Source organism: Oncorhynchus gorbuscha, unplaced genomic scaffold (assembly GCF_021184085.1).
Source record: "Oncorhynchus gorbuscha isolate QuinsamMale2020 ecotype Even-year unplaced genomic scaffold, OgorEven_v1.0 Un_scaffold_2339, whole genome shotgun sequence".
Taxonomy (NCBI): domain Eukaryota; kingdom Metazoa; phylum Chordata; class Actinopteri; order Salmoniformes; family Salmonidae; genus Oncorhynchus; species Oncorhynchus gorbuscha.
Window position 1 is genome coordinate 32501 of NW_025746883.1, and position 17500 is coordinate 50000.

Sequence of the window (17500 nt, forward strand, 5' to 3'; positions counted from 1 at the left end):
GTTTCTCCCTCTCTCATCCTGTCTCTCCCTCTCTCTTCCTGCTTCTCTCATCCTGTCTCTCCCTCTCTCTTCCTGCTTCTCTCATCCTGTCTCTCCCTCTCTCTTCCTGCTTCTCTCATCCTGTCTCTCCTCTCTCATCCTGTCTCTCCCTCTCTCTCCTCTCCCTCTCTCCTGTCTCTCCCTCTCTCATCCTGTCTCTCCCTCTCTCATCCTGTCTCTCCCTCTCTCTCCCTCTCTCATCCTGTCTCTCCCTCTCTGTTTTCTCCCTCTGTCATCCTATCTCTCCCTCTCTCATCCTGTCTCTCCCTCTCTCTTCCTGTCTCTCCCTCTCTCTTCCTGTCTCTCCCTCTCTCTTCCTGCCTCTCCCTCTCTCTTCCTGTCTCTCCCTCTCCCTTCCTGTCTCTCCCTCTCTCTTCCTGCTTCTCTCATCCTGTCTCTCCCTCTCTCTTCCTGCTTCTCTCATCCTGTCTCTCCCTCTCTCTTCCTGCTTCTCTCATCCTGTCTCTCCCTCTCTCTTCCTGCCTCTCCCTCTCTCTTCCTGTCTCTCCCTCTCTCTTCCTGTCTCTCCCTCTCTCATCCTGTCTCTCCCTCTCTCATCCTGTCTCTCCCTCTCTCTTCCCATCTCTCCCTCTCTCATCCTGTCTCTCCCTCTCTCATCCTGTCTCTCCCTCTCTCATCCTGTCTCTCCCTCTCTCATCCTGTCTCTCCCTCTCTCTTCCCATCTCTCCCTCTCTCATCCTGTCTCTCCCTCTCTCATCCTGTCTCTCCCTCTCTCATCCTGTCTCTCCCTCTCTCTTCCCATCTCTCCCTCTCTCATCCTGTCTCTCCCTCTCTCATCCTGTCTCTCCCTCTCTCTTCCTGTCTCTCCCTCTCTCATCCTGTCTCTCCCTCTCTCTTCCTGTCTCTCCCTCTCTCATCCTGTCTCTCCCTCTCTCTTCCTGTCTCTCCCTCTCTCTTCCCATCTCTCATCCTGTCTCTCCCTCTCTCATCCTGTCTCTCCCTCTCTCTTCCCATCTCTCCCTCTCTCTCTCCTGTCTCTCCCTCTCTCTTCCTGTCTCTCCCTCTCTCATCCTGTCTCTCCCTCTCTCATCCTGTCTCTCCCTCTCTCATCCTGTCTCTCCCTCTCTCTTCCTGCTTCTCTCATCCTGTCTCTCCCTCTCTCATCCTGTCTCTCCCTCTCTCTTCCTGCCTCTCCCTCTCTCTTCCTGTCTCTCCCTCTCTCATCCTGTCTCTCCCTCTCTCATCCTGTCTCTCCCTCTCTCTTCCCGTCTCTCCCTCTCTCTTCCCATCTCTCCCTCTCTCATCCTGTCTCTCCCTCTCTCATCCTGTCTCTCCCTCTCTCTTCCCATCTCTCCCTCTCTCTTCCCGTCTCATCCTGTCCCCCCTCTTTCATCCTGTCTCACCCTCTCTCTTCCTGCTTCTCTCATCCTGTCTCTCCCTCTCTCATCCTGTCTCTCCCTCTCTCTTCCTGTCTCTCCCTCTCTCTTCCTGTCTCTCCCTCTCTCTTCCTGTCTCTCCCTCTCTCTTCCTGTCTCTCCCTCTCTCTTCCTGCTTCTCTCATCCTGTCTCTCCCTCTCTCTTCCTGCCTCTCCCTCTCTGCCTCTCCCTCTCTCTTCCCCTCTCATCCTGTCCCCCCTCTCTCTTCCTGTCTCTCCCTCTCTCTTCCTGCCTCTCCCTCTCTCATCCTGTCTCTCCCTCTCTCATCCTGTCTCTCCCTCTCTCTTCCTGCCTCTCCCTCTCTCTTCCTGCCTCTCCCTCTCTCTTCCTGCCTCTCCCTCTCTCCCCCTGTCTCTCCCTCTCTCTTCCTGTCTCTCCCTCTCTTCCTGTCTCTCCCTCTCTCTTCCTGTCTCTCCCTCTCTCTTCCTGCCTCTCCCTCTCTCTTCCTGCCTCTCCCTCTCTGCCTCTCCCTCTCTCCCCCTGTCTCTCCCTCTCTCTTCCTGTCTCTCCCTCTCTCTCCCTCTCTCTTCCTGCCTCTCCCTCTCTCTTCCTGCCTCTCCCTCTCTGCCTCTCCCTCTCTCCCCCTGTCTCTCCCTCTCTCTTCCTGTCTCTCCCTCTCTCTTCCTGTCTCTCCTCTCTCTTCCTGTCTCTCCCTCTCTCTTCCTGCCTCTCCCTCTCTCTTCCTGCCTCTCCCTCTCTGCCTCTCCCTCTCTCCCCCTGTCTCTCCCTCTCTCTTCCTGTCTCTCCCTCTCTCCCCCTCTCTCTTCCTGTCTCTCCCTCTCTCTTCCTGCCTCTCCCTCTCTCTTCCTGCCTCTCCCTCTCTGCCTCTCCCTCTCTCCCCCTGTCTCTCCCTCTCTCTTCCTGTCTCTCCCTATCTCTTCCTGCCTCTCCCTCTCTCTTCCTGTCTCTCCCTCTCTCTTCCTGTCTCTCCCTCTCTCTTCCTGTCTATCCCTCTCTCTTCCTGTCTCTCCCTCTCTCTTCCTGTCTCTCCCTCTCTCTTCCTGCCTCTCCCTCTCTCTTCCTGTCTCTCCCTCTCTCTTCCTGTCTCTCCCTCTCTCTTCCTGCCTCTCTTCCTTTCTCTCCCTCTCTCTTCCTGTCTCTTCCTGTCTCTCCCTCTCTCTTCCTGCCTCTCCCTCTCTCTCCCTATAGATAGAGAGGATATGGAGAGGACGGGGTCAGCCAGAGGAGAGGACATGGAGAGGACTGGGTCAGAGTGTGGATAGAAAGAGAGGACATGGAGAGGATGGGGTCAGAGTGTAGATAGAAAGAGAGGACATGGAGAGGACATGGAGAGGACGGGGTCAGAGTGTGGATAGAAAGGGAGGACGGGGTCAGAGTGTAGATAGAAAGAGATGACGGGGTCAGCCAGAGGAGAGGACATGGAGAGGACGGGGTCAGAGTGAAGATAGAAAGGACATGGAGAGGACGGGGTCAGAGTGTAGATAGAGAGGACATGGAGAGGACGGGGTCAGAGTGTAGATAGAGAGGACATGGAGAGGACGGGGTCAAAGTGTGGATAGAAAGGACATGGAGAGGACGGGGTCAGAGTGTGGATAGAAAGAGAGGACATGGAGAGGACGGGGTCAGTGTAGATAGAGAGGACATGGAGAGGACGGGGTCAGAGTGTGGATAGAGAGGACATGGAGAGGACGGGGTCAGAGTGTGGATAGAGAGGACATGGAGAGGACGGGGTCAGAGTGTGGATAGAAAGAGAGGACATGGAGAGGACGGGGTCAGAGTGTAGATAGAAAGAGAGGACATGGAGAGGACGGGGTCAGAGTGTAGATGGAGAGGACATGGAGAGGACGGGGTTAGAGTATAGATAGAAAGAGAGGACATGGAGAGGACGGGGTTAGAGTATAGATAGAAAGAGAGGCCATGGAGAGGACGGGGTCAGCCAGAGGAGAGGACATGGAGAGGACTGGGTCAGAGTGTAGATAGAAAGAGAGGACATGGAGAGGACGGGGTTAGAGTATAGATAGAAAGAGAGGACATGGAGAGGACGGGGTCAGCCAGAGGAGAGGACATGGAGAGGACTGGGTCAGAGTGTGGATAGAAAGAGGACATGGAGAGGATGGGGTCAGAGTGTAGATAGAAAGAGAGGACATGGAGAGGATGGGGTCAGCCAGAGGAGGGACATGGAGAGGACTGGGTCAGAGTGTGGATAGAAAGAGAGGACATGGAGAGGATGGGGTCAGCCAGAGGAGAGGACATGGAGAGGATGGGGTCAGAGTGTAGATAGAAAGAGGACATGGAGAGGACGGGGTCAGCCAGAGGAGAGGACATGGAGAGGACTGGGTCAGAGTGTGGATAGAAAGAGAGGACATGGAGAGGATGGGGTCAGAGTGTAGATAGAAAGAGAGGACATGGAGAGGACATGGAGAGGACGGGGTCAGAGTGTGGATAGAAAGGGAGGACGGGGTCAGAGTGTAGATAGAAAGAGATGACGGGGTCAGCCAGAGGAGAGGACATGGAGAGGACGGGGTCAGAGTGAAGATAGAAAGGACATGGAGAGGACGGGGTCAGAGTGTAGATAGAGAGACATGGAGAGGACGGGGTCAGAGTGTAGATAGAGAGGACATGGAGAGGACGGGGTCAAAGTGTGGATAGAAAGGACATGGAGAGGACGGGGTCAGAGTGTGGATAGAAAGAGAGGACATGGAGAGGACGGGGTCAGTGTAGATAGAGAGGACATGGAGAGGACGGGGTCAGAGTGTGGATAGAGAGGACATGGAGGGACGGGGTCAGAGTGTGGATAGAGAGGACATGGAGAGGACGGGGTCAGAGTGTGGATAGAAAGAGAGGACATGGAGAGGACGGGGTCAGAGTGTAGATAGAAAGAGAGGACATGGAGAGGACGGGGTCAGAGTGTAGATGGAGAGGACATGGAGAGGACGGGGTTAGAGTATAGATAGAAAGAGAGGACATGGAGAGGACGGGGTTAGAGTATAGATAGAAAGAGAGGCCATGGAGAGGGACGGGGTCAGCCAGAGGAGAGGACATGGAGAGGACTGGGTCAGAGTGTAGATAGAAAGAGAGGACATGGAGAGGACGGGGTTAGAGTATAGATAGAAAGAGAGGACATGGAGAGGACGGGGTCAGCCAGAGGAGAGGACATGGAGAGGACTGGGTCAGAGTGTGGATAGAAAGAGAGGACATGGAGAGGATGGGGTCAGAGTGTAGATAGAAAGAGAGGACATGGAGAGGATGGGGTCAGCCAGAGGAGAGGACATGGAGAGGACTGGGTCAGAGTGTGGATAGAAAGAGAGGACATGGAGAGGATGGGGTCAGCCAGAGGAGAGGACATGGAGAGGATGGGGTCAGAGTGTAGATAGAAAGAGAGGACATGGAGAGGACGGGGTCAGCCAGAGGAGAGGACATGGAGAGGACTGGGTCAGAGTGTGGATAGAAAGAGAGGACATGGAGAGGATGGGGTCAGAGTGTAGATAGAAAGAGAGGACATGGAGAGGACATGGAGAGGACGGGGTCAGAGTGTGGATAGAAAGGGAGGACGGGGTCAGAGTGTAGATAGAAAGAGATGACGGGGTCAGCCAGAGGAGAGGACATGGAGAGGACGGGGTCAGCCAGAGGAGAGGACATGGAGAGGACGGGGTCAGAATGTAGATAGAAAGAGAGGACGGGGTCAGCCAGAGGAGAGGACATGGAGAGGACGGGGTCAGAGTGTGGATAGAAAGAGGACATGGAGAGGACGGGGTCAGAGTGTAGATAGAAAGAGAGGACATGGAGAGGACGGGGTCAGAGTGTAGATAGAAAGAGAGGACATGGAGAGGACGGGGTCAGAGTGTAGATAGAGAGGACATGGAGAGGACGGGGTTAGAGTGTAGATGGAGAGGACATGGAGAGGACGGGGTCAGAGTGTAGATAGAAAGAGAGGACATGGAGAGGACGGGGTCAGAGTGTAGATAGAGAGAACATGGAGAGGACGGGGTTAGAGTGTGGATAGAAAGAGGACATGGAGAGGACGGGGTCAGAGTGTAGATAGAGAGAACATGGAGAGGACGGGGTTAGAGTGTGGATAGAAAGAGAGGACGGGGTCAGCCAGAGGAGAGGACATGGAGAGGACGGGGTCAGAGTGTAGATAGAAAGAGAGGACGGGGTCAGCCAGAGGAGAGGACATGGAGAGGACAGGGTCAGAGTGTAGATAGAAAGAGAGGACAGGGTCAGCCAGAGGAGAGGACATGGAGAGGACGGGGTCAGAGTGTAGATAGAAAGAGAGGACGGGGTCAGCCAGAGGAGAGGACATGGAGAGGACGTGGTCAGAGTGTAGATAGAAAGAGAGGACGGGGTCAGCCAGAGGAGAGGACATGGAGAGGACGGGGTCAGAGTGTGGATAGAAAGAGAGGACATGGAGAGGACGGGGTCAGAGTGTAGATAGAGAGGACATGGAGAGGACGGGGTCAGAGTGTGGATAGAAAGAGAGGACATGGAGAGGACGGGGTCAGAATGTAGATAGAAAGAGAGGACATGGAGAGGACGGGGTCAGAGTGTAGATAGAGAGGACATGGAGAGGACGGGGTCAGCCAGAGGAGAGGACATGGAGAGGACTGGGTCAGAATGTAGATAGAAAGAGAGGACATGGAGAGGACGGGGTCAGCCAGAGGAGAGGACATGGAGAGGACTGGGTCAGAATGTAGATAGAAAGAGAGGACATGGAGAGGATGGGGTCAGAGTGTAGATAGAGAGAGGAGAGGACGGGGTCAGAGTGTAGATAGAGGAGAGGTCTCCCTTCTCCCTACCTCACTGTCTGCATCCATTCTCCCTCCATCCCTCTCTCCCTATCTCCATACCTATCCTCTCTCTCTCTCCTCTACATCTCTCCCTCCTCCCTCCCTCTCTCTCCCCCCTCTCTCTCTCTCTCTCTCCCTACCTCCCTCCCTCTCTCTCTCTCTCCCTCCTCCTCTCTCTCTCTCCCCCCCTCTCTCTCTCTCTCTCCTCCGTCTCTCTCTCCCCCCTCTCTCCCTACCTCCCTCTCTCTCCCCCCCTCTCTCTCTCTCTCTCTCTCCCTCCGTCTCTCTCTCCCCCCTCTCTCCCTACCTCCCTCTCTCTCTCCCCCCCTCTCTCTCTCTCTCTCTCTCCCTACCTCCCTCCCTCTCTCTCTCTCTCCCTCCCTCTCTCTCTCCCCCCCTCTCTCTCTCTCTCTCCCTCCCTCTCTCTCTCCCCCCCTCTCTCCCTACCTCCCTCTCTCCCTACCAGTGCCTGGCAACCAGCCATTCATCACTCCTTTTGTCTCTAGAACAACGGCGGTGGCTGATTGGTGGCAGGCGTTCAAGCTGCCTCTGAGTGAAATGACCAGAGTATTAATCATAATTACCACCTCATGGAGAAAAGACTGGTGATGTCTGCACCCACTCTCTGCCACGCAGCCCCCGGCCGGGGGGACCATGCTGGCTGGGGGTCATGTTTGACATCTTTGAGGGCGGATTCGCTCTGTCTCTCTCTGCTCACAGATGGGGGAAAGAGAGACAGTGAGAGAAAGAGAGATAATCAGAGAAGTTGAGGGGGGGGGGGATAAATAGGAAGAGCCAGAGAGAGAGAGAGACAGAACAGGCCAATTTGGATGGTAGCTGTCAGGCAGGCAGGGACATTAAAGTGTCTCTCTGTGCGTGACACAGAAGGCCGCTCTGACTTGATGAATAAATAACCGTTTGAGAGAACTGAGTGTGCCACCCAAATGACACCCTATTCCCTGTATAGTGCATGACTTTTGACCAGGGCGCTAGGGGTTAGGGTAGGGCATAGGGTGCCTTTTGGGACGCATACCGAGAATGACTCATCGCATGAAGTGAACCGAAGGAGACAAGCTACAACAATCACCTCTGGAATTTGACTTTGAAAATCCAGAACACCAGAGACTGACCCATTCCTCTGCCGTTTTAAAAGAGTAGGAGAGTCATGGAGAACAACACAGGTAATATAATTGCACACTGTTTACATGAATTAGACCTTAGAGGCTTTTCTCTCAGTTGTCAGAACCAGGAATGCTGAGAACTGTCAGGTGTGTGTCCTTCTCAGACCCGACCAGAGCTCTGGAGGGTGAATGTGTCCTTCTCAGACCCGACCAGAGCTCTGGAGGGTGAATGTGTCCTTCTCAGACCCGACCAGAGCTCTGGAGGGTGAATGTGTCCTTCTCAGACCCGACCAGAGCTCTGGAGGGTGAGTGTGTCCTTCTCAGACCCGACCAGAGCTCTGGAGGGTGAATGTGTCCTTCTCAGACCCGACCAGAGCTCTGGAGGGTGAATGTGTCCTTCTCAGACCCGACCAGAGCTCTGGAGGGTGAATGTGTCCTTCTCAGACCCGACCAGAGCTCTGGAGGGTGAATGTGTCCTTCTCAGACCCGACCAGAGCTCTGGAGGGTGAGTGTGTCCTTCTCAGACCCGACCAGAGCTCTGGAGGGTGAATGTGTCCTTCTCAGACCCGACCAGAGCTCTGGAGGGTGAATGTGTCCTTCTCAGACCCGACCAGAGCTCTGGAGGGTGAATGTGTCCTTCTCAGACCCGACCAGAGCTCTGGAGGGTGAATGTGTCCTTCTCAGACCCGACCAGAGCTCTGGAGGGTGAATGTGTCCTTCTCAGACCCGACCAGAGCTCTGGAGGGTGAATGTGTCCTTCTCAGACCCGACCAGAGCTCTGGAGGGTGAATGTGTCCTTCTCAGACCCGACCAGAGCTCTGGAGGGTGAATGTGTCCTTCTCAGACCCGACCAGAGCTCTGGAGGGTGAATGTGTCCTTCTCAGACCCGACCAGAGCTCTGGAGGGTGAATGTGTCCTTCTCAGACGCGACCAGAGCTCTGGAGGGGGAATGTGTCCTCAGACCCGACCAGAGCTCTGGAGGGTGAATGTGTCCTTCTCAGACCCGACCAGAGCTCTGGAGGGTGAATGTGTCCTTCTCAGACCCAACCAGAGCTCTGGAGGGTGAATGTGTCCTTCTCAGACCCGACCAGAGCTCTGGAGGGTGAATGTGTCCTTCTCAGGACCCGACCAGAGCTCTGGAGGGTGAATGTGTCCTTCTCAGACCCGACCAGAGCTCTGGAGGGTGAATGTGTCCTTCTCAGACCCGACCAGAGCTCTGGAGGGTGAATGTGTCCTTCTCAGACGCGACCAGAGCTCTGGAGGGTGAATGTGTCCTTCTCAGACCCGACCAGAGCTCTGGAGGGGGAATGTGTCCTTCTCAGACCCGACCAGAGCTCTGGAGGGTGAATGTGTCCTTCTCAGACCCGACCAGAGCTCTGGAGGGTGAATGTGTCCTTCTCAGACCCGACCAGAGCTCTGGAGGGTGAATGTGTCCTTCTCAGACCCGACCAGAGCTCTGGAGGGTGAATGTGTCCTTCTCAGACCCGACCAGAGCTCTGGAGGGTGAATGTGTCCTTCTCAGACCCGACCAGAGCTCTGGAGGGTGAATGTGTCCTTTGAGGACCCGACCAGAGCTCTGGAGGGTGAATGTGTCCTTCTCAGACCCGACCAGAGCTCTGGAGGGTGAATGTGTCCTTTGAGGACCAGAAAAATCCTGTCTCTCAGCTCAGCCCCACGCACACAAACTCCTCAGTTTTCAACCCATTCAGGGTCTCAGTGAGTCAGTCTTCAACCCATTCAGGGTCTCAGTGAGTCAGTCTTCAACCCATTCAGAGTCTCAGTGAGTCAGTCTTCAACCCATTCAGGGTCTCAGTGAGTCAGTCTTCGTTCACCATGTTACAGACCCACATACAGCTGTTTTCTCTAACACAGCAACAATAGAGTTTCTACATCTGAAAACAAGGATGGTCCAACTGGGGCCATCATGCAGTTACAGTCAAACCATCCATCTTCTCCTGTCTTCTCTCCGGTCTCTCTCCTGTTTCTCTCAGGTCTCTCTCCTGTTTCTCTCCGGTCTCTCTCCTGTTTCTCTCAGGTCTCTCTCCTGTCTCTCTCCGGTCTCTCTCCGGTCTCTCTCCTGTTTCTCTCAGGTCTCTCCGGTCTCTCTCAGGTCTCTCTCCTGTTTCTCTCAGGTCTCTCTCCGGTTTCTCTCAGGTCTCTCTCAGGTCTCTCTCCGGTCTCTCTCCGGTTTCTCTCCGGTCTCTCTCCTGTCTCTCTCCTGTCTCTCTCAGGTCTCTCTCAGGTCTCTCTCAGGTCTCTCTCAGGTCTCTCTCAGGTCTCTCTCCGGTCTCTCTCCGGTCTCTCTCCTGTTTCTCTCAGGTCTCTCTCCTGTTTCTCTCAGGTCTCTCCGGTCTCTCTCAGGTCTCTCTCCTGTCTCTCTCAGGTCTCTCTCAGGTCTCTCTCCTGTCTCTCTCCGGTCTCTCTCCTGTCTCTCTCCAGGTCTCTCTCCGGTCTCTCTCCGGTCTCTCTCCTGTCTCTCTCCTGTCTCTCTCAGGTCTCTCTCCTGTCTCTCTCCTGTCCTCTCTCAGGTCTCTCTCCTGTCTCTCTCCTGTCCTCTCTCAGGTCTCTCTCAGGTCTCTCTCCTGTCTCTCTCAGGTCTCTCTCCTGTTTCTCTCCTGTTTCTCTCCTGTCTCTCTACTGTCTCTCTCCTGTCTCTCCGGTCTCTCTCCTGTCCTCCCCACTGCCCACAAACCCATGTTTTGATTCCCATTGTCAAGAACTCCCTGAAAATCTGGTCCCAGTTCCGAAGACACTTTATCCTTAAACAAGCTGCTTCTCTCCATGAACATCCAATCATCTCTTCCCAGCGTCGCAGATTGACACGGCGTTCCAGTTCTGATATAGGAACGGTCTGGTGTTTTTTAGTGACCTATCGGTGATGACACAATCGTCTCATTCCATACTCTGAGGGTTGACCATAATATTCCCAATAACCACTTTATTAGATACCTGCAAACTGGCAGCTTTGCCCCCCCCAAAAATGTCCCTTCATTTCCATTGGAGCCCACTAAGTGTCCAGTCGAGAGGTGCTTTGATCTGAACCCTTATCTGAAGAATCTCCAGATTACACGACATAATACAGAACATTCATCCGCCTTCCAACATCTACATGGGAGTCAGACATGGGTGGTCAGCTACCCGATGATATACAGTGGGGCAAAAAACTATTTAGTCAGCCACCAATTGGGCAAGTTCTCCCACTTAAAAATATGAGAGAGGCCTGTAATTTTCATCATAGGTACACTTCAACTATGACAGACAAAATGAGGGGGGGAAAAAAAAAATCAAGAAAATCACATTGTAGGATTTTTTATGAATTTATTTGCAAATTATGGTGGAAAATAAGTATTTGGTCACCGACAAACAAGCAAGATTTCTGGCTCCCACAGACCTGTAACTTCTAATTCACTGATCAATTTCACTATAGTATTAACTGGTACAGTAACGTTAGTAACCTGACCAATTCACTATAGTATTATCAGTCACAGTAACGTTAGTAACCTGACCAATTCTCTATAGTATTAACTGGTACAGTAACCTGTAGAGAGGGAGGGAGGGAGGGAGGGAGGGAGGGAGGGAGGGAAGGAAGGAAGGAAGGAAGGAAGGAAGGAAGGAAGGAAGGAAGGAAGGAAGGAAAGGGAATGAGAGTTGTACTATTTTTCTGTTCTCATGTCTGAAAATCTGTAACTAAAAGTACAAAAATCAGCAACGCAACAATAAAGAGTTTTCACAGCTGATAAAGGTTATCCATCAGCCACAAGCAACACACAAATTAAATGTTACAAATCGGTTTATTTATGGACATTTTGCAGACAGAAACATAACATTTGATCGATACCATTTCAAATATCCGCCCAGACAGTGGATAACGTGGTTTTGATCAACAGCATAATCCGTGGTAGTGTTTAATCAACAGAAACTACAGGGGTGTCTTCAGTCAGAAATATAACGAATAGAGGGAACAGCCTATTCTACCTGACCAGGACATCGTGTCTGTTCTACACAAAATATTTCTATCTGAAAGTTCCACAACGTCATCATACTGAACATGGCTGTAGGCAAGCTACTCTTCGACCGATGGCGGTGGGGAGAGTTTGAGCTGGAAGTTCTCGCTGTGGAATATACTTCCTGTTCCTGGTTGGGAGGGGTTTAAGAGGCCCGCCTTCTCGTTGCCATGGCAGTGGGAGATTTCCGACAGGATGGCCAACTGGAGGACAAGACCAGACATGATAACGATCAGAGAGATGATGCATGGGATTAGTGTCAGGGTAAAAAACTGGTGAGGGATAGGAAAATAAAGAAACACAGAGACAGAGAGACACAGAGACACAGAGGGACAGAGAGACACAGAGACAGAGACACACAGAGACACAGAGACAGAGAGACACAGAGGGACAGAGAGACAGAGAGACACAGAGACACAGAGACAGAGAGACAGAGAGAGACCGAGATACAGAGAGAGAGATACAGAGAGAGAGAGACACAGAGACACAGAGAGAGAGACACAGAGACAGAGACACAGAGACACAGAGATACAGAGAGAGAGAGATACAGAGAGACACAGAGACAGAGAGACAGAGAGACACAGAGACAGAGACACAGAGAGACAGAGATACAGAGAGAGAGAGATACAGAGAGAGAGAGACACAGACACACAGAGAGAGAGACACAGAGACAGAGACACAGAGACACAGAGAGAGAGACACAGAGACAGAGACACAGAGAGAGAGACAGAGAGAGAGAGAGACACAGAGAGAGAGAGACACACAGAGAGAGAGAGACACAGAGAGAGAGAGAGAGAGAGAGAGAGAGAGAGAGAGAGAGAGGCCTTTAATTTCTGTTCTTCTGCCATCATGACACCTTCCTATCATACTCTCCCCCTTCCAACACCACAGTGATTCTCCATCTCTCTCTCTTCTCCATCCCTCTCTCCATATCCCTCTCTACTCCATCCCTCTCTCCATCTCTTCTACATCTCAATCTACAGGAAGGCAGAGGAGGCTGACTGACATCTACAGGAGGGCGAGGAGGCAGGCTGACTGACATCTACAGGAGGGAGAGGAGACTGACCGACCGACATCTATAGGAGGGAGAGGAGGCTGACCGACCGACATCTATAGGAGGGAGAGGAGGCTGACCGACCGACATCTATAGGAGGGAGAGGAGGCTGACCGACATCTATAGGAGGGAGAGGAGGCTGACCGACATCTATAGGAGGGAGAGGAGGCTGACCGACATCTATAGGAGGGAGAGGAGGCTGACCGACATCTATAGGAGGGAGAGGAGGCTGACCGACATCTATAGGAGGGAGAGGAGGCTGACCGACATCTATAGGAGGGAGAGGAGGCTGACCGACATCTATAGGAGGGAGAGGAGGCTGACTGACATCTATAGGAGGGAGAGGAGGCTGACCGACATCTATAGGAGGGAGAGGAGGCTGACCGACATCTATAGGAGGGAGAGGAGGCTGACCGACATCTATAGGAGGGAGAGGAGGCTGACCGACATCTATAGGAGGGAGAGGAGGCTGACCGACATCTATAGGAGGGAGAGGAGGCTGACCGACATCTATAGGAGGGAGAGGAGGCTGACCTATAGAGGGAGAGGAGGCATCTATAGGAGGAGAGGAGGCTGACCGACATCTATAGGAGGGAGAGGAGGCTGACCGTCATCTATAGGAGGGAGAGGAGGCTGACCGTCATCTATAGGAGGGAGAGGAGGCTGACCGACATCTATAGGAGGGAGAGGAGGATGACCGACATCTATAGGAGGGAGAGGAGGCTGACCGACATCTATAGGAGGGAGAGGAGGCTGACCGACATCTATAGGAGGGAGAGGAGGCTGACCGACATCTATAGGAGGGAGAGGAGGCTGACCGACATCTATAGGAGGGAGAGGAGGCTGACCGACATCTATAGGAGGGAGAGGAGGCTGACCGACATCTATAGGAGGGAGAGGAGGCTGACCGACATCTATAGGAGGGAGAGGAGACTGACCGACATCTATAGGAGGGAGAGGAGGCTGACTGCTACAGAATGAGAAGAGATTGCATATGAATGGTACAGAATATAGAACATTGTACAGTAGAATATAGGAACCATATGCAGGATGTATATCCTATTAATAGGAGGGAGAGGAAGGGGAGTGGGGAAGAGGGGGGAGAAAGGAAGGAGTGTAGCTACCGCTCTTTGAATAGCCTAATCAGACAGTGGAAAGGGAACATTGGAGTTCTGCAATCAGCAGAAGCAGCCTACTTGAAAGCCAGGCATGGAAATGACACAGGGAGATGACGCCATGTTTTAATTAAATCTACTGGACACTTATGGAGGTATGATGTACAATGGAGGGAGTGAGAGAGAATTAGAGAGGAGAGGGACCACCAGAGAGAGAGGAAAGGAAGGAATGAGGGAGAGAGAGAGAGACAGAGAGAAAGATAATTAGAGAGAAGGCAGAGGGGAGAGAGAATTAGAGAGATAAGGTAGAGGGGAGAGAGAGAATTAGAGAGGAGAGGGACCACCAGAGAGAGAGGAAAGGAAGGAATGAGGGAGAGAGAGAGAAAGAAAGATAATTAGAGAGAAGGTGGAGGGAAGAGAGAATGTTGGGGGGAAAGAGAGAATTAGAAAGAAGGTGGAGGGGAGAGAGAGAATTAGAAAGAAGGTGGAGGGGAGAGAGAGAGAATTAGAGAGAAGGTGGAGGGGAGAGAGAGAGAATTAGAAAGAAGGTGGATGTGGGAGAGAGAGAGAATTAGAGAGAAGGTGGATGTGGGAGAGAGAGAGAATTAGAGAGAAGGTGGAGGGGAGAGAGAGAGAATTAGAAAGAAGGTCGAGGGGAGAGAGAGAATTAGAAAGAAGGTCGAGGGGAGAGAGAATTAGAGAGAAGGTGGATGGGGAGAGAGAGAATTAGAGAGAAGGTGGAGGGGAGAGAGAGAGAATTAGAGAGAAGGTGGAGGGGAGAGAGAATTAGAAAGAAGGTCGAGGGGAGAGAGAGAATTAGAAAGAAGGTGGAGGGGAGAGAGAGAGAATTAGAGAGAAGGTGGAGGGGAGAGAGAGAGAATTAGAAAGAAGGTGGATGTGGGAGAGAGAGAGAATTAGAGAGAAGGTGGATGTGGGAGAGAGAGAGAATTAGAGAGAAGGTGGAGGGGAGAGAGAGAGAATTAGAAAGAAGGTCGAGGGGAGAGAGAGAATTAGAAAGAAGGTCGAGGGGAGAGAGAATTAGAGAGAAGGTGGATGGGGAGAGAGAGAATTAGAGAGAAGGTGGAGGGGAGAGAGAATTAGAGAGAAGGTGGATGGGAGAGAGAATTAGAGAGAAGGTGGATGGGGAGAGAGAGAATTAGAGAGAAGGTGGAGGGGAGAGAGAATTAGAGAGAAGGTGGAGGGGGAGAGAGAGAATTAGAGAGAAGGTAGAGGGGGGAGAGAGAATTAGAGATAAGGTAGAGGGGAGAGATAATTAGAGAGAAGGCGGAGGGGAAAGAGAATTAGAGAGAAGGCAGAGGGGAGAGAGAATTAGAGAGAAGGCGGAGGGGGAGAGAGAATTAGAGAGAAGGCGGAGGGGGAGAGAGAGAATTAGAGAGAAGGCGGAGGGGGAGAGAGAATTAGAGAGAAGGCGGAGGGGAGAGAGAATTAGAGAGAAGGCGGAGGGGAGAGAGAATTAGAGAGAAGGTGGAGGGGAGAGAGAGAGAATTAGAGAGAGAAGGTGGATGGGGAGAGAGAGAGAATTAGAGAGAGAAGGTGGATGTGGGAGAGAGAGAGAATTAGAAAGAAGGTGGATGTGGGAGAGAGAGAGAATTAGAGAGAAGGTGGAGGGGAGAGAGAGAATTAGAAAGAAGGTGGAGGGGAGAGAGAGAGAATTAGAAAGAAGGTGGAGGGAGAGAGAGAGAATTAGAGAGAGAAGGTGGAGGGAGAGAGAATTAGAGAGAGAAGGTGGAGGGGAGAGAGAATTAGAGAGAAGGTGGAGGGGAGAGAGAATTAGAAAGAAGGTCGAGGGAGAGAGAGAATTAGAAAGAAGGTCGAGGGAGAGAGAATTAGAGAGAAGGTGGAGGGGGGAGAGAGAGAATTAGAGAGAAGGTAGAGGGGGAGAGAGAATTAGAGATAAGGTAGAGGGGAAAGAGAATTAGAGAGAAAGGCAGAGGGGAGAGAGAATTAGAGAGAAGGCGGAGGGGAGAGAGAATTAGAGAGAAGGTGGAGGGGAGAGAGAGAATTAGAGAGAAGGCGGAGGGGGAGAGAGAGAATTAGAGAGAAGGCGGAGGGGAGAGAGAATTAGAGAGAAGGCGGAGGGGAGAGAGAATTAGAGAGAAGGCGGAGGGGGAGAGAGAGAATTAGAGAGAAGGCGGAGGGGGAGAGAGAATTAGAGAGAAGGCGGAGGGGAGAGAGAATTAGAGAGAAGGCGGAGGGGAGAGAGAATTAGAGAGAAGGTAGAGGGAGAGAGAATTAGAGAGAGAAGGTGGATGGGGAGAGAGAGAGAATTAGAGAGAGAAGGTGGAGGGGGAGAGAGAATTAGAGAGAGAAGGTGGAGGGGGAGAGAGAATTAGAGAGAGAAGGTGGAGGGGAGAGAGAATTAGAGAGAGAAGGTGGATGGGGAGAGAGAGAATTAGAGAGAGAAGGTGGAGGGGGAGAGAGAATTAGAGAGAAGGTGGAGGGAGAGAGAATTAGAGAGAAGGCGGAGGGGGAGAGAGAGAATTAGAGAGAAGGCGGAGGGGGAGAGAGAATTAGAGAGAAGGCGGAGGGGAGAGAGAATTAGAGAGAAGGCGGAGGGGAGAGAGAATTAGAGAGAAGGTAGAGGGGAGAGAGAGAGAATTAGAGAGAGAAGGTGGAGGGGAGAGAGAATTAGAGAGAAGGTGGATGGGGAGAGAGAGAGAATTAGAGAGAGAAGGTGGAGGGGAGAGAGAATTAGAGAGAGAATGTGGATGGGGGAGAGAGAGAATTAGAGAGAGAAGGTGGAGGGGGAGAGAGAATTAGAGAGAGAAGGTGGATGGGGGAGAGAGAGAATTAGAGAGAGAAGGTGGATGGGGGGGAGAGAGAGAATTAGAGAGAAGGTGGATGGGGAGAGAGAGAGAATTAGAGAGAGAAGGTGGAGGGGGAGAGAGAATTAGAGAGAGAAGGTGGATGGGGGAGAGAGAATTAGAGAGAGAAGGTGGATGGGGAGAGAGAGAATTAGAGAGAAGGTGGATGGGGAGAGAGAGAGAATTAGAGAGAGAAGGTGGAGGGGGAGAGAGAATTAGAGAGAGAAGGTGGATGGGGAGAGAGAATTAGAGAGAGAAGGTGGATGGGGAGAGAGAGAAATTAGAGAGAAGGCGGAGGGAGAGATAATTAGAGAGAGAAGGCGGAGGGGAGAGAGAGAATTAGAGAGAAGGCGGAGGGGAGAGAGAGAATTAGAGAGAGAAGGTGGATGGGGGAGAGAGAGAATTAGAGAGAAGGCGGAAGGGGAGAGAGAGAATTAGAGAGAGAAGGTGGAGGGGGAGAGAGAATTAGAGAGAAGGCGGAGGGGAGAGAGAGAATTAGAGAGAAGGCGGAGGGGGAGAGCGAGAGAATTAGAGAGAGAAGGTGGAGGGGGAGAGAGAATTAGAGAGAGAAGGTGGATGGGGGAGAGAGAGAATTAGAGAGAAGGTGGAGGGGAGAGAGAATTAGAGAGAAGGTGGATGGGGAGAGAGAGAGAATTAGAGAGAGAAGGTGGATGGGGAGAGAGAGAGAATTAGAGAGAAGGCGGAGGGGGAGAGAGAATTAGAGAGAAGGTGGATGGGGGAGAGAGAGAATTAGAGAGAAGGCGGAGGGGAGAGAGAATTAGAGAGAAGGTGGATGGGGAGAGAGAGAGAATTAGAGAGAAGGCGGAGGGGGAGAGAGAATTAGAGAGAAGGTGGATGGGGGAGAGAGAGAATTAGAGAGAAGGCGGAGGGGAGAGAGAATTAGAGAGAAGGTGGATGGGGAGAGAGAGAGAATTAGAGAGAGAAGGTGGAGGGGAGAGAGAATTAGAGAGAGAAGGTGGATGGGGGAGAGAGAGAATTAGAGAGAGAAGGTGGAGGGGAGAGAGAATTAGAGAGAAGGCGGAGGGGAGAGAGAATTAGAGAGAAGGTGGATGGGGAGAGAGAGAGAATTAGAGAGAGAAGGTGGAGGGGGGAGAGAGAGAATTAGAGAGAAGGCGGAGGGGGAGAGAGAATTAGAGAGAAGGTGGAGGGGGAGAGAGAATTAGAGAGAAGGCGGA

At 52.3% G+C, this 17500-nt stretch overlaps 1 pseudogene; it reads right to left on the reverse strand.

The window, feature by feature from the left end:
- Positions 1 to 11078: 11078 nt before the first annotated feature.
- The window catches only part of LOC124025671, a 32416-nt pseudogene continuing 25994 nt past the window's right edge, over positions 11079 to 17500 (reverse strand).